The following is a 16,534-nucleotide window of genomic DNA, read 5'->3' as shown; positions in this document are numbered from 1 at the left end:
GATCACATATGGGCAACCTTTGTGCCTACTGCTGTGTGGACCACTTGGGAAGTTCACTGGAACACCTTCATCTTCCAAGTTCTGCTCCAGGAAATAAGCATGCAAACTGCAAACCAGGAAACTTGTTGGGTTGCCACTGCTGTCCTCATTCTACCATCTAAAGATGCCTTCAGCCAAGCATATAGAAATCTTCTTGACTGGCTGCTGTCTGGACTCATAAACTGGGTTTATAATCTGCTCTGGCCATTAATCTTTGTTTTTCTTTTGTTGTCATAGAAATTCCCTTATTAAATGCCTGATGGCTCACACCATCCAACAAATATCTTCTACTACCATCTCGCAACATACAGTTCAGCTGGTCCTTAATGAACAAAAGGTGACCAGATGAGGAATGGACTTAAATTGTTTAGAGGAAAGAAATCTTCTTTCCTTGAACAAGAGTGAGGGACTGACAAAGACGCTCTCCTTGACCAAACTTGAATTAGGTTCCTATGAGTCTTCTTTTCAACCAGGCCTCAAGCTTGGCACTTGTCCTGTCTTTGGCCTGCCCAACCCAATCTTAGCAAAGAATCCTGCTAAGTCATCCTTCCACCCTTGATATCTGATCACCCTTGATATCTGATCAAGTTCCTCATCCCCTGTCTTTATATCTAAATCCTTGATCTGCCTTTAGTAAGACTGTTAGGTCAGTTTAGCAAGAATCCCCCATCCTTGACATCTCCTCTTAGTAATTATGGACCATAAAACACATCTTAAGAAATTTAAAGATTTCATTATTATTACTTTTTTCCTTTTTCTCCCCAAAGCCCCCCAGTACATAGTTGTATATTTTAGTTGTGTGTCCTTCTAGTTGTGGCATGTGAGACGCTGCCTCAGCATGGCTTGATGAGCAGTGCCATGTCCGTGCCCAGGATCTGAACTAGTGAAACCCTGGGCCACTGCAGCGGAGTGTGCAAACTTAACCACTCGGCCATGGGGCCGGCCCCCATCTTAACAAATTTAAAAGAATAGAAATCATTCAATGTCTACCCTCAGGCCACAATGGAATTAGAATAGAAATCAGTAACAGAAAGTTAACTGGAAAATCCAGAAATAGGTGGAGATTAAACAACATCCTTCTACGTAACACATGGATCAAAGAAGAAACCTCAAGAGAAATTTTTAAAGATTTTGAACTAAATGAAAATAAGTATACAACTTATCAAAATGTGTGGGGTGCAGCAAAAGCAATGCTTAGAGGGAAATTCATAGCATTGAATGCCTCTATCAGAAAAAAAGAAAGATCTGAAGTCAATAATCTAAGTTTCCACCTTAGGAAATGAGAAAAAAATAGAAAATTAAATCCAAAGTAAGCAGAAGAAAAGAAATAATAAGAATTAGAGCAGAAATCGATGCAATTGAAAGCAGAAAATCAATAGAGAAAATCAATGAAAGCAAAAGCTGAGTCTTTGAGAAGATAAGTAAAATCGATAAGCCTCTGGCCAGGCTAACTAAGAAAAAAAGAGGACACAAATGACCAATATCAAAAAGGAAGGATGGGTCATCACTACAGATCTGTGAACATTAAAATGACAATAAAGGAATAACATGGACAACTCCAAGCCCAAAAGTTTGATAATCTAAGTGAAATGGACCAATTCCTTGAAAGCTGAGCAGACAAAATTTACACAATAAGAAATAAATGATCTAAGTAGGCCTATATATAAATGAAATTGAATCAATAACCTTCCAAAACAGAAAGCACCAGACCCAGATGGGTTCACTGGTGAATTCTACTAATCATTTAAGGAAGAAATCATACCAATTCTTCTACAATCTCTTTCAGAGGATAGAAGCAAAGGGAATACTTCCTAACTCATTCTATGAGGCCAGCATTACCCTAACACCAAAACCAGACAAAGACATTACAAGAAAAGAAAACTACAGACCAATATCTCTCATGAACATAGATGCAAAAAATCCTCAAGAAAATATTAACAAATAAACTCCAACAATGTATAAAAAGAAATATACACCATGACCAAGTGGGGTTTATCCCAGGTTTGCAAAGCTGGTACAACATTCAAAAATAAATTAATGTAATCAATCACATCACTAGGCTAAAAAAGAAAAATGACTTGATCATATCAATAGATGCTGAAAAAGCATTTGATAAAATCCAACACCCATTCATGATAAAAACTCTCAGTAAACTAGGAATAGAGGGGAACTTCCTCTACTAAATACATAACATCTACAAAAAGACCTAAGCTCACATCATACTTAATGATGAGAAACTCAAAGCTTTCCCATTAAGATCAGGAACAAGTCAAGCGTGTCTTCTCTCACCACTCCTTTTCAACATCGTATTGGAAGTTCTAGCTAATACAACAAGACAGAAAAAGGAAAGAAAAGTCATACAGATTGGGAAGGAAGCAATAAAAATGTCTTTGTTTGCAAATGACATGATTGTTTATGTAGAAAATATGGAAGAATCAACAAAAAACTCCTGGAACTAATAAGCAATTATAGCAAGGTTGCAGGATACAAGGTTAATATACAAAAGTCAATCGCTTTCCGAAATACCAGGAAGGAACACGTGGAATTCGAAATTAAAAACACAGTACCATTTACATTAGCACTCCAAAAATGAAATACTTCAATATAAATCTAACAAAATATTTACAAGATATATATGAGGAAAACTACAAAATTCTGATGAACAAAAGCAAAGAAGGAGAGTTACCCCATGTTCGTAGACTGGAAGACTCAATATTGTCAAGATGTCAGTTCTTACCAACTTTTTTTTTTCCTTTTTCTCCCAAAGCCCCCCCGGTACATAGTTGTATATTCTTCATTGTGGGTCCTTCTAGTTGTGGCATGTGGGACGCTGCCTCAGCGTGGTTTGATGAGCAGTGCCATGTCCACGCCCAGGATTTGAACCAATGAAACACTGGGCCGCCTGCAGCAGAGCACATGAACTTAACCGCTTGGCCACGGGGCCAGCCCCAGTTCTTACCAACTTGATCTATAGATTCAAAGTAACCCCAATCGAAACCCCAACAAGTTATTTTGTGTTTACTGGTTATCAGCAAACTGATTCTAAAGTTTACATAGAGGCAAAAGACACAGAATAGCCAACACAATATTGAAGGAGAAGAACAAAGTTGGAGGACTGACACAACCCAACGTTAAGACTTACTATAAAGCTACAGTAATCAAGACATTGTGATCTTGGTGAAAAAATAGACAAGGAGATCAGTGGAGCAAAATAGAAATCCCGGAAGTAGACCCATGCACATATAGTCAACTGATCTTTGACAAAGGAGCAAAGGCAATACAATGGTACAAAGACAGTCTTCTCAACAAATGGTGCTGGAACAACTGGAAACCTACATGAAAAAAAGTGAATCTAGAAAGAGACCTTACAGCCCTCACAAAAATTAACTCAAAATGGATCATAGACCTAAATGTAAAACTCAAAACTGTAAAACTCCTAGGAGATAACATAGGAGAAAACCTAGATGACCTTGGGTATGGCAATGACTTTTTAGATACAACACTAAAGGAACGCTCTATGAAAGAAAGAATTGATAAGCTTGAAATTAAAATGGAAAACTTCTGCTCTGTGAAAGACAATGTCAAGAGAATGAGAGCACACGCTATAGACTGGGAGAAAATATTTGCAAAAGACACATCTTATAAAAGGCTGTTATCCAAAACATACAAAGAACTCTGAAAACTTAATAATGAGAACACAATCTGATTTAAAAATGGGCCAAAGACCTTAACAGACACCTCAAAGTAGTTTCTGTCTGTAACAGACATCAAAGAAGATATACAAGTGTCGAATAAGCATATGAAAATATGCTCCACATCATATTCCATCAGAAAGATGCAAATTAAAACAATGAGCTATCGCTACACACTTATTAGAATGCCACAAATCTGGAACACCACCAAATGCTGGTGAGAATATGCAACAGCAGGAACTCTCATTCATTGCTGGTGGACATGAAAATGGAAGATGCTTTAGAAGACAGTTTGGTGGTTTCTGAAAAAACTAAGCATACTCTTACCATGTGTTCCAGAAATTGCACTCCTTGGTATTCACCTAAAGGAGTTGAAAACTTATGTCCACTCAAAAACCTGCACACAGATGTTTATAGCAGCCTTATTCATAATTGCCAAACCTCGGAGGCAATCAAGATGTCCTTCAGTAGGTCAATGGGTAAATAAACTGTGGTACCTCTAGACAATAGAACAGTATTCATTGTTAAAAAGAAATGAGCAATCAAATCGTGAAAAGACATGGAGGAACCTCAAATGCATATTACTAAGTGAAAGAAGCCAATCTGAAAAGGCTACATGCTGTATGATTCCAACTATGTGACATTCTGGAAAAGGCAAAACTGTGGAGACAATAAAAAGATCAGTGGTCACCAGGCGTTGGGGAGGCATGAATAGGCAGAGTACAGAGGATTTTTAGCGCAGTGAAACTATTTTGTATGACACTATAATGATGGATATATGTCCAAACCCATAGAAGGTACAACACCAAGAATGAATCCTAAGATAAACCATGGGCTTTGGGTGATTATGATGTGTCAATGTAGGTTCAACTATAACAACTGTACCACTCTGGCAGGAGAGATTGATAATGGAGTAGGTTATCCTGTATGGGGTAGGGGTATGTGGGAAATCTCTGTACCTTCCTCTCAATTTAGCTGTGAACCTAAAACTGCCCTGAAAATAATTAAAATCAACTGCCAGTACAAGCTGATTCCAGCACACCCATACAGGTGCCTGAGAAACATCTGGGAGGTGTTTAGAAGGCCATCGGAAACACAGGTGTGGAGCTAGCAAGGTTGCAGCTGCTCTGCCGTTGCCTCAGTTCTTGCCCTGACCCAATTCTTCCTGTTGGGCTTGCCCACGCACCTGCCCTCTTGGAATAGACTCCCTCAGCCCTCTCCTAGAGACAAGCAACTCAGGATCAGGAATCTGCCCTCCACAAACCCCTTGGGTTGTAATTTAATCTTTTCTGCCACTGAGAGCAAAAGTGTCTTGCTAGACTCTCCCAGGACACGGTTAAGGCCAGTTCTCACACAAGCACTTTGGCAATATTTCCAAAACTTTAGTCATTTAAGAATCATCTTCATAATTTTTGCCATATCCATGTGACCACTTGTACTATTACTTACTTAACATTTTTCTTTAAATTGCCTTTAAATCAACTCCTCCTCCCTTTTGTACTTTTGCTTCTTTCCAAGCAACAATAGTTAAACTCACCCTAAAAAATCCAGGAGGAAAATGTCACGCTAGAGACCAACATATCCTCTCTCAAGAAATTCAACATAGTCAGCTTGGGACAGATTGCTATTTCTTGAGTTGAAGCCTTGATGAAGTTGTGGACATGTGGTTAGGAGCCGTGTTGTTGTAAAATCCGTAAATTCAAACCCCACTTGGGGTCATGAGATTCCTATGGGGCTGGAGATCAATTAAGAGGGAACATCAGATCCACATTTCCTATTTTACCTCACTACAGGGTACATATTTATTGATAGGGAATAGTGGGGGAGGGGCAGAGGCAGGATCTGGACTATTTACATATATTTCTCTCTATATATAAATCTTTAGGTGAATTCATTCATCTCAGTTTAATATGCTTCTTTTTTTTTTCTTTGAGGAAGATTAGCCCTGAGCTAACTACTGCCAGTGCTCCTCTTTTTTGCTGAGGAAGCCTGGCCCTGAGCTAACATCCGTGCCCATCTTCCTCTACTTTATATGTGGGACGCCTGCCACAGCATGGTGTGCCAAGCGGAGCCACGTCCGTACCCGGGATCCGAACCAGTGAACCCCGGGCCGCCGAGAAGTGGAACGTGCGAACTTAACCGCTGCACCACCGGGCCGGCCCTTCAGTTTAATATGCTTCTGATGGACACCATTATATCCACAAATGGTCACTGTCTGATACACTCACAGGAGTGCCCAGCACCTTTGCCCTTCATCTTAGCAAATAAATGGAGTAAAAATCTTCCCAGAAGAGCGGTAAAGACTACTGACATATTCCACTTACCTTGCACAGATTCCAGAAGAAGATGGGGCAGTCTGCAGATAGACGGATTCTCACACTGGGAATAGCTGGGATGGGCTGGAGGGTTGGAGGTGGGAAGGAACTATCAAAACCTTACTTAGAGCTATAGGACTCACCAACATACAGATGGTACTTGAAATCACTCAGCAAGAGTCTTGGAGTAAGAGGACAAGTGAGGCTAGAATTCTGGGGAACATCTACAGAGAAGGAGGAGCCAGAAGAAGAGAATGAGGAGGAAAATCACGAGCATGATGTCATGGAAGCCAAAGGAAGAGTAACTTTTTAGAAGCGAGATTTGTTCATAGCATTAAATACTACCGAGAAGCTCCCTCTGAAGCCTGTCTGTTAGCTTTTCCAGTAGGGAAGTCACTCATGAGGATAAGGAGTGCACTTTTAGCAGATAGTTAGGGCAGACGCCAAATTGCAGCGTGCCGAATCATGACGGGAAATAAAGAAGTGGAGATAGTGAGTATGAACTATTTTTTCTGAAAACCACAATCTGGGCATTTCTTTTAAAAATAGCAATACCAGTTACCATATGTTAAATAACAAACGTACAGAAGGTGAGCATTAAAATTTCTTTCAATTTCAATAAGCATTTCTTGGGTGGCTTGGCTGTTGGGGATATGAAGAAGAACAAGCTGTGGTCACAATCCCCAAGGTGCCCACAGTGTAGTAGGAGGAGACAGACATAAGGGTCTGGGAGCACAGAGAAGGGGACATAATTTTTGTCAGAAGAAGGGGTTGGGAATCTGAGGAGTCTTGACAGAGGAAATGACATTAGAGCTGGGATTTGAAAGATGAGTGGAAGTTCTCCTGGTGGGGGGGTGGGGAGGGCATTCCATATGAAGGGACACATAAGCAAAGGCTTGTAGATATAAATGTCTCTGTCATGTCTGGAGATGACTAGTGGTTCCGTGCAGACAAATTGCAGGGCTTGACTGTAAAGGGGGTCTTTTAGCTATATTAATGAGTTTGGACTTTAACGTAGATAATGGGAAGCCTGCAGAGTTTTTTTTGAAGCTAGATCGGTCACATGTCCAGAGTTTAGAAGGGTAAAACTGCAAGTGGGGAGACCAGTTGAGACAATTCCATAATTGTCTGAGCATGAGAGGATGAGAACCTGTATCTAAGAGAGTGGCAAGAGGTTGGAGGAGAATGAAACAGAAATAGAGAATAAGGCAGTTGAACTGATCTAGGAAATAAAGATGATGACCTGACTTTAGATTGGTCATAATGAAATCAGTAAGCTCTTGAGCTCTGGAATCAGGAAGAATGCTAGCTCTGCAACATCCCAATTGTGTGACCTTAGACACATTATTTAACATCTCTGAGCCTCAGCTTCCTCATCTGCAAAATGGGGATAATAAAATACCTATAAATAAGACAAAATAGAGTAAGTACTCAATAAATGTTAGCTATTATTTTTAATATTTTTAGTTTTACTGCAAGCTAAATTTCTGTGACTGATGGAAATGTCCAATAGGCAGGTAGAAATGTGAATTGAAGTGCAAAAGGGAGGTATGGACCAGAGGTTTCTGATTCATCTTAGATAATAATTGATCTTGGAGAGTGGCTGAGCCTCTGCGAAGGGCTGAGAACGGAATTATGCAGAATATTCACATTTAAAAGTGGTAGGAGAAAGGGTACCGAAAATTAGTGGCGTGAGAGGGAGGGAGAGGACCTTACCTTGAAGAGGATCTTTAAATTGCTAAATGCGGTGGCTTCGTCTTTCAGTCCTCAGTTCCTGACACTTCTGCAGCATTGGATGCAAGTGACCTCTTAAAGCCTTCTTTTAGAAACTCTCTTCTTCAGTTTCCATGGCATTCTGTTCTCTTCTATCTTCTCTGATTATGCATAGGATGTCTCAGCTGAAAGCCTTATAGCTGACTTGCTCCAACCCCCTCATTTTACAAATGAGACTAAAGAGCCAGAAAATGGAAGTAGCATGTTCAAGGTTCTTAGTCAGTTGTTCCTTCCTTGTCTTTTCCTCCCCTTTTCTCACTTCCCACTGTTCTTTGCTTTTTGCTCTCCTATACTCTCTTCCTCTTTCTATAAACTCGTCTGTTTGCGTAGCTTCTAGGATTGCCTTTAGGTTTTTGATTGCCAAATTGAAGTCTCCCACCCGTGCCTCTCTCCAGAGCTGCTATCCCCCCTTCCAACAGTCAGCTAGATGTTCCACTGACACCTCCCCCTCAGCATGTCTGAAACATCGTCTTTCCCCACAAGGCTAGCTTCCCCCTTTGACTCCACTACCATACTAATGCCACCTCCATTCTCCTAGTCAGCTAGTCTCTTACCAAATTTGGTGGATCAGTCCTCTATAAATGTGCACGTAGTGCAGTGGTTAAGCACACTGCCTCTAGGGACAAGACCACCTGGGACCAAATCCTGGCTCTGTGATCTTCGGCAAGTGATTTAGTCTGAACCACAGGCCATTAAAGCTGGACGAGATCTTAAAGATACTTACTTCTCCAAGCTTCATCTTTTTCAGAAAAGAAAACTGAATCCTGAAAGGCAAATCCCCATAGCCTGTAAACGGGAGTCAGGATTGGAACTCAGCGCTGTTGAAACCCCAGTCTACTGCACTTGTACTGCACTATATTGCCTCTTGCGATCTTGTTGACTCTGTCACCACTGCCACCTCCCTAGATAGAATATTTATAGCCTCTGCCTGGATTATTGACACAGCCTCCCACATACTCTTGCAACATCTCATCTACCCCATCCTCAGTTCATCATCCTGCCAAGTTAATCTCCCTAGAGCATCATTTCCATCTTGTCAATCCCCTCGTGGAAAAGCTTTCAGTGGTTCCTCATTGCCTACTAAATAAAACTCAAGTGTCCAAGCTAGGCAAAAAACATCCTCCAAAATCTGGTGCCAGCCCACCTTTCCATGCTTCATTACCCACACTACCCTTTTATACCCCATTGCCCAGCCACGCCCAGTGCTCTGTGTTCCTTGCGCACTGTCATGCCCTGTTGCCTTTTACACACTGTTCTCTCAACTTTGAGTGTCCTTACTTTGATTATCCTCCTGTAAAATTCTTATTCATCTTTCAAGACCCAACTCAAATGTCCTAGTGCATTAAGACTTTTCAGATTCCCCTAGTCGGAATTAATCTCCAAGATGATATGTGACAGGAGCTGCCATCATAGATAGGCATTTAGTAAATGTGAGTTCCTGTCTCCCTTCCTTTTTCCACCTGTGTTCCCACAACATATTACTTATACCTCTGTGTAACACGCATTTCACTTACCTTATATTAGAGCTGATTATTTAAACAACTAGTGAAACGACAAGTTTCACAATCATTCATCTTCGCATCCTCCATGGCCCCTCAAAGAGTTCCTAGAGCACAACAGGTACTTAACAAATATTTACTGAAATGAAATGAAAACTGTAGAGCCAAGTCTTGAGACATCATCTCATTAGTAATTCAGCAAGACCAACTCCTCTTGCTGAACATGGAGTGACATGTTGAGAGAAAAGAAATCTGGGAAACTTTGTTGGCAAATCTCCAACAATGTGCTTTGGGGCAGCCTCAGTCACTTTCAACCTGACAGTTTGCTTGAGGATGATAAAGTAAGAAGTGACATGACTCAGATAAAGTTCTTATTCATACATTCTTCTTCTTCTTTTTTTTTTTGGTGAGGAAGATTGGCCCTGAGCTAACATCTGTTGCCAATCTTCCTCTATTTTTCATATGTGGGATGCCACCACAGCACAGCTTGATGAGTGGTGTGTAGGTCCACGACTGGGATCCGAAACCATGAACCCCAGGCCACAAGAGCGGAGTATGCAAACTTAACCACTACGTTACCAGGCTGGCCCCCTTATCCACACATTCTTTAAAATAAGCTGAGGTCAGTGCAGGCCCATTGTCCCCAGCCAACAAGTTGCAAGTAGCTGGAGAGAACGGTGACTGGCAAAGAGGTGAGGAGGTAGAAGCAGAAGCTCTTCGGAGCCATTTGTAAGAAGAGGCTGCCATGATCCAGAAATTAATCTTGCCCTGGAAAGGGATTTTTGACTGAGCTCCCTGGATCATTTCCCTTTGAAGAGTGGGTAACTGTGATGGGAGATGCAAGCCAAGTAAATTGGCATGTGTGACACACCTTTATGGTCTCTCAGTAGCAGAGTCTGTTCCAGGTTATTCTGGACACAGCTTTTAGCTAAGGCTGCTGTGCAAATCATTCCCATTCTGGAAGTGATGCCTGGGGTATGGCCAAGATAAAAGATGACTGCATTCTCATATTGACAGCTTAAGGACAGGTTGAAGGCCTCAAGTTCCTTTCTTTGTTGGCCACTTTCATTCATTCATTCAACTGTCATTCATCAAACTTTTTCTAAACACCTACTGTGTGCCAGGCACATAGGTACTGATACAGAGATGAATGGTCCCTGCCCTAAAAAGGATTCTTCTAATGGAGGAGATATACAAGTAAACAGACAATATGGTGGACTATGATAAGTGTTATGACAGAGATATACAGTGCAGGGGAGGAACAGAGGGCTAGAGAAAGTGGAGGGAATACAACTCACACTGAATTTAGCACAAAAGGCCACTGGCTACCTCTCACCACTCCTCAGCCTTTGTATGTAAAGGGAAGACTATCTGAGCTGGGTTTCAAAGGATGAAGAAGAGTTGGTAAAGAAATGGGGAAAAGGTATTATAGGTAGATTTTATCCCAAAGGCAGTGAGGAGCCAATGGAGGATTTTAAGCAGGGGAGTGGCATGATCAGATATACATTTTAGAAAGACCAGTCTGAAGAAAGTTTGGAGAATGGACTGGAAGAGGCCATGAATGGCAGTAGGGAAACAGTTAGGAAGCTAGATTACTAATCCAATTGTAAAATTATTAGAGTCTGTACTAGGGCAGTGGAAATGGAATAGAAAGGGAGAGAAGGAGTCAAAAGATATGAGGTAAATCCCACAAGGTTTAGTTATTTATTTAATACAGAGTAGTAGGGGGGGTGAGCAAGAGCGGGAAGCTAATGGCAGCTCTTCAGAGTCTTGGCTTGGGCAATTAGGTGGATATGATACCATTCAATGGGATAATGGAGCACTGGAGGAGCAGCAGGTTTTGGAGCAGAAGAGATGAGATGGACATCCTATATATATATATATGTTTGGAGGCCAGGAGTGAGGTCTGGCTTGAAGGTACAGGTTTGGGATTATCAGAGTTGAAGCCATGGGAGTGGATGAGACTGCTCAGGGAGAGTTTGAAAAGCATTAAGAACAGAGAGAATGGAACTCTGAGGAACATCAACATTTAAGGGGCAGAGTAAGAGGAAAGCATGGAGCAGTCAGAGAGATAAGAGAGACATCAGTGGAGAAAAGCGCAGTAAAAATCAAAGGAGACTTTGTTGTTAGTGCCATCGAGTCGATTCCGGCTCCTAGAGACCCTGTGTACAGCACAGTGGAACCCTGCCCCGTCTTTTTGCGCCATCCTCTCACCTTCCGGCACTATATCAGACAATGCTCCCCTGCTATTCATAGGGTTTTCATGGCTAATGTTTTTGGAAGTGGGTGGCCAGGTCCTTCTTCTTAGTCTGTCTTAGGCTGGAAGCTCCACTGAAACTTGTCTGCTATGGGTGACCCTGCTGCTATTTGAAATACTGGTGGCATAGCTTTCAGCATCACAGCAACAGGGAGCCACCGCAGTATGACAACCGACAGACGGGTGGTGTGGTTCCTTGACCAGGAAACAAACCTGGGCCACGGTGGTGAGAGTGCCGAATCTTAACCACCAGACCACCAGGGCTGGCTAAAGGAGACTATATAGCCATTAAAAACCATGTTTTAGAGAAATATTTAATGACATTTTTAAATGGCCATGATATAATGGCAAGTGAAAGAGAATATGAAATAACATGTATTTCAGAGAAAAGATTGGTGGTTGTCAGAGGCAGGGGTGGGGTTGGGTGAAATGGCTGAAGGAGCCAAAAGGTACAAACTTCCAGTTATAAAATAAACAAGTCATGGGGATGTAATATACAGCATGGTAACTATAGCTAATAATACTGTATTGCATATTTGCAAGTTGCTAAGCGAGTAGATGTTAAAAGTTCTCATGACAAGAAAAAAACTTTTCTAACTATGTAGGGTGACAGATCTTAACTAGACTTATTGTGGTGATCATTTTGCAATATATGAAAGCATCGAATCATTATATTGTACACCTGAAACTTACATAATGTTACATGTCAATTATACCTCAATAAAAAACAATAATAGGGGCCGGCCCCGAGGCCGAGTGGTTAAGTTTGCGTGCTCCGCTTTGGCTGGCGGCCCAGGATTTCACCAGTTCGGATCCTGGGCGCAGACATGGCACCGCTAGTCAGGCCACACTGAGGCGGCGTCCCACATGCCGCAACTAGAGGGACCCACAACTAAAAAGAATATACAACTGTGTACCAGGGAGCTTTGGGGAGAAAAAGGAAAAATAAAATCTTTAAAAAAAATAAAAAATAAAAAAACAATAGTATGTATCATATGACGACAATTTTATTTTAAAAGTACATTTATATATATATATTTTTTTTTAAAGATTTTATTTTTTCCTTTTTCTCCCCAAAGCCCCCCGGTACATAGTTGTGTATTCTTAGTTGTGGGTTCCTCTAGTTGTGGCATGTGGGACGCTGCCTCAGCGTGGTCTGACGAGCAGTGCCATGCCCGCACCCAGGATTCGAACCGACGAAACACTGGGCCGCCTGCAGCGGAGCGCGCGAACGTAACCACTCGGCCACGGGGCCAGCCCCTACATTTATATATTTTCAGTGAAAAACAACTGTAAGGTTTCACACCTATTAGTAATGGCTATCTCTGGGTGGTGGTGTTACAGACTATTTTTATTTTGATCCTTATGATTTTTTTGTATTTTCCAGTTTTTCCATAAAGAACATGCATTACTAGTGTAATCAGCAAACACAAAAATTAATATAAATAGGAAAAGATCAAAGGGGAAGACAGTTTCAAGAAGGTGGGAGTGGTCAACCGGATCGAATACCTCAGTCAGTGAGACTCCTTCTGAGGGGTATCCATTGGATTTAGCAACAAAGTGCCCTCGGTGAAAACTCTTTCAGTGGAGTAGGGAATGGGAGCAGATGCCAGATTTGAGTGGAACTGAAGAGTGAATGGGAGATGAAGAAATGTAGGCAGTAAGTATAGAAGCATCTTTCACAAAACTTGATCAAGAAGGAAAAGAGAGGGGCTGGCCCTGTGGCCGAGTGGTTAAGTTTGTGCGCTCCGCTTTGGTGGCCCAGGGTTTTGCCGGTTCAGATCCTGGGCGTGGACGTGGCCCCACTCATCAGGCCACGCTGAGGCGGCGTCCCACATGCCACAGCTAGAAGGGCCCTAAAACTAAACTATAACTAAACTATAACTAAACTATAAACACAACTAAAATATACATCTATGTACTGGGGGGATTTGGAGAGGAGAAGCAAGAAAAAAAAAAGAAGATTGGCAACAGTTGTTAGCTCAGGTGCCAATCTTTAAAAAAAAAAAAAAAAAGGGAAAGAGAGAGGGCAGAAACCCAGTTTAAGGTATCATCCAGTTTGAGAATCCAACGTCATGTGTGGTGGCTTTGAGCACCCTGAAGAGAGGTAGGTCATGAAGATCTTCTGACATCCAGATTTCCAGTGTAAGGGGAACAGCATAGTGTGGAACTGGAAGCAGCAGCCACATCAGGGAATCAACATCAGAAATTGTTTTTCTGGGCTCAGAGACAAATTTATCATCATTAAAACTGAGCAAAACACTCCAATACTACATATGTGGCTACAAAATTTAGAATGTGGGTTAATCCTTGGAAAAGAGCCCCCCCCCCCCAAAAGCTTGTGATGACTATGAAATAGTTGTGGAAGTTCTTGTGACTCATGTGATAACAGTCAGGGCTTCTTTATCAAGGTGTGGAGCTCAGTTCCATAGATAATATTGTTCTCTAGGAATAACGTCAAACCTCAGTGCATTCTATGGCTCAACCAAGCCCCAACACTGTGAGGTGAAATGTCAGCAGTGAGAAAGAGCAGTTTATGTTTACTGTAAAGCACTAGCTCAGATTCAGAAATCAAAAATTGCTTGATATTCTGAAAAGTGCCCTCATACTGGCAAATCCAATGCCACTGAACACCCATTTCCTAGGAGATAATGAAGCAGCTCAATCATCCTTGTCTTTCATAGGAGGAAAACATAACCAAAATGGAGGCCTCTTCAGAGGATCCGAAGCTCTTACTTTATGTCTGAAGCAGAGGCCCCATATATTATAGAATCCTTATGCCAGATGTGTCCGCTTCTTGGGTGAGCAGAGGGAGGAGGATCCTAGGAGCATCCAACTAGAAGAGGTTTTCACTTGAGGAGGTCTAGGACAGTAAAGCCATAGAGGACAACCATAATCTTTAAACAAAAGGCACGATGAGGATGGAAATAGAAGAAGGGAGACAAAATCTTTATCTGGGAGGCTTGGGAGCAGGATTGTCCCGTCCAGGTACAAGGAATGGATCGAGGGAAGTAGGTTGTTAGAATGAAGGCTGTGAAGGATGAAGAGGTATTAGAACTCCCCCTTTTGTATGGTGCTCAGAGCCTGTTGCAGGGACTGACTTGGCAGTTTAAAGAAGGTATAAAAGACCAGATCCTATCTTCCCTTTGACACACACACACACACATGCAAGCACGCACACATGCCCCTCACTGTATTGGCTGGGGCTGGAGCTGAGTTGGCTCTGTGGAAGGCACAAAGCATTATGGATGGGAGTTAAGGTTGGACTCAAGCCTTTATGGGTGCCCCTCTGGCCTCAGCTCTCTCCCTGGCCCAGGTGCTGGAATCCACATTGGTGGGGCTGTCCAGGAATCCCTGCAACACGTACTCTGGCTCCCTATCCCAGGTAGGATGGCTAGATGTGCATGGATGGCGGGGGGTGGGGGGCACTTCAAGCAGAAGGCAATGGAGTTCGTGATTTCAGAGATCTGAGTTGGCCTAGGAATCAGCCCTCTAATTTGCAGCAGGCTTGGCTGGGCAGGTGGAGTAGGAAGAAAACTGCCTGGGTTTCCTACCTCGACAGCCCACCTCCCCTCCTGTGAGCAGTGCTTCTCAGCAGAAGCCTTGGCCTTCAGGGTGTCGTCAGCAGCCTGGCACTCCCCTAGGTACCGACCTGGTAGCACTGGGTGGAGCAGGGAAGCAGAAGGGGTAGTGGTTGTGATTACTGAGGCGGGGAGATTCTGGATGAGGCATTCATGTTGTTATCGTTGGCAAACTTGGCTGACAGAGGAAAGCACAGAGGAGTCCAAAGATTAGATAGAAAGGGTGAGCACCAGGGCTTCTATTTCAGGCCTGGTTTACATGTTTCATTGGATCATCAGTTTGAGAGGATGGGTGATGGACCAGTAGATTTCTATTTGGAAGACCTGGAAAAGGATCCTGTGAAAAGAAAATCTCCTGTATGTACAATATGATTTCAATGATGGGTGTGTATATAAAGAAAGAAAACTGTAAGGAAAGTACTAAACTATTAACAGCTTAGTGGGCAGAGTGTCAGCTCATCAGGTTGGCCACCCAAACTTGAACAATTAGCAGAACAAACTAAATTCTTCTGTGTCCTTTTCACTTCACCCTTCAAAGTTGACACTTGGCCCCATTTTTCTGGCTATGACCTGGACTCCTCTCTGATTCCTTGCCCCTGCCACACTACCGCTAGTCCCCTTGGGTAAAAATCCAGGACTGGATTCAACCTTGGAACTTTCTACCCCTGTGCCACTCCCTAGGTCCTACAGTGCACCGTACCTTCAAGAGAAGAAAGACCAGGAAATGGACATCAAGCTGCATTGGCTGAGTACAAACAACATTAAGACGGGAGCCCAAAAGTTCCAATTTCCCTTTTCACTTGGCTACCTGATCTAGTGAAAGGATGTGAAACTTTCTGGAGTCTTTTTGCAAGCATACCCTCTGTTGGTGCAGTGATCAGACATCAGTGAAATACAGAATCATTCCTTAAACCCCAGGAATTAGGGTCTTCATAAAACACAAAAACGGGCAAAACGAATTCCACATTGCAGGGAGTAGATACGGTGCTGCTTAAGGCTCTTATTCCCGGGAAATCTCTAAGCTCTAAGAAGCACCACCTCACATTTAGGCTTTACTGTCGCTGGAATGAGTGTACCATCCTGACCATGTGGGGCTGGTTTTAGGATGTTTCATCCAATTAGGTTTTTTGGGGGAGAGGGCTAAAACAACTTTGCTTTTGTTCCCCACTCCAGACTCTCCTTAGAGCCAAAGGTATATGCGCATCAGGTGAACTGGTGCACTATCTGGGTACAGCTCTTCAGAAACCCCCTAGGAAAAATATTGATAACTCCCTCTAGTTGACCTCTTCTAAGAATATGAATTCCTGGGGCGCAGACTCGTTTGCATAATTATGAGTCCTTTTGAAAAGGATTTGTGGAAACCAATAGCAATTATGAA

The sequence above is a fragment of the Equus quagga genome, chromosome 10, assembly GCF_021613505.1.
Source record: "Equus quagga isolate Etosha38 chromosome 10, UCLA_HA_Equagga_1.0, whole genome shotgun sequence".
Taxonomy (NCBI): Eukaryota; Metazoa; Chordata; class Mammalia; order Perissodactyla; family Equidae; genus Equus; species Equus quagga.
Note: the sequence above shows the minus strand (reverse complement) of the source record.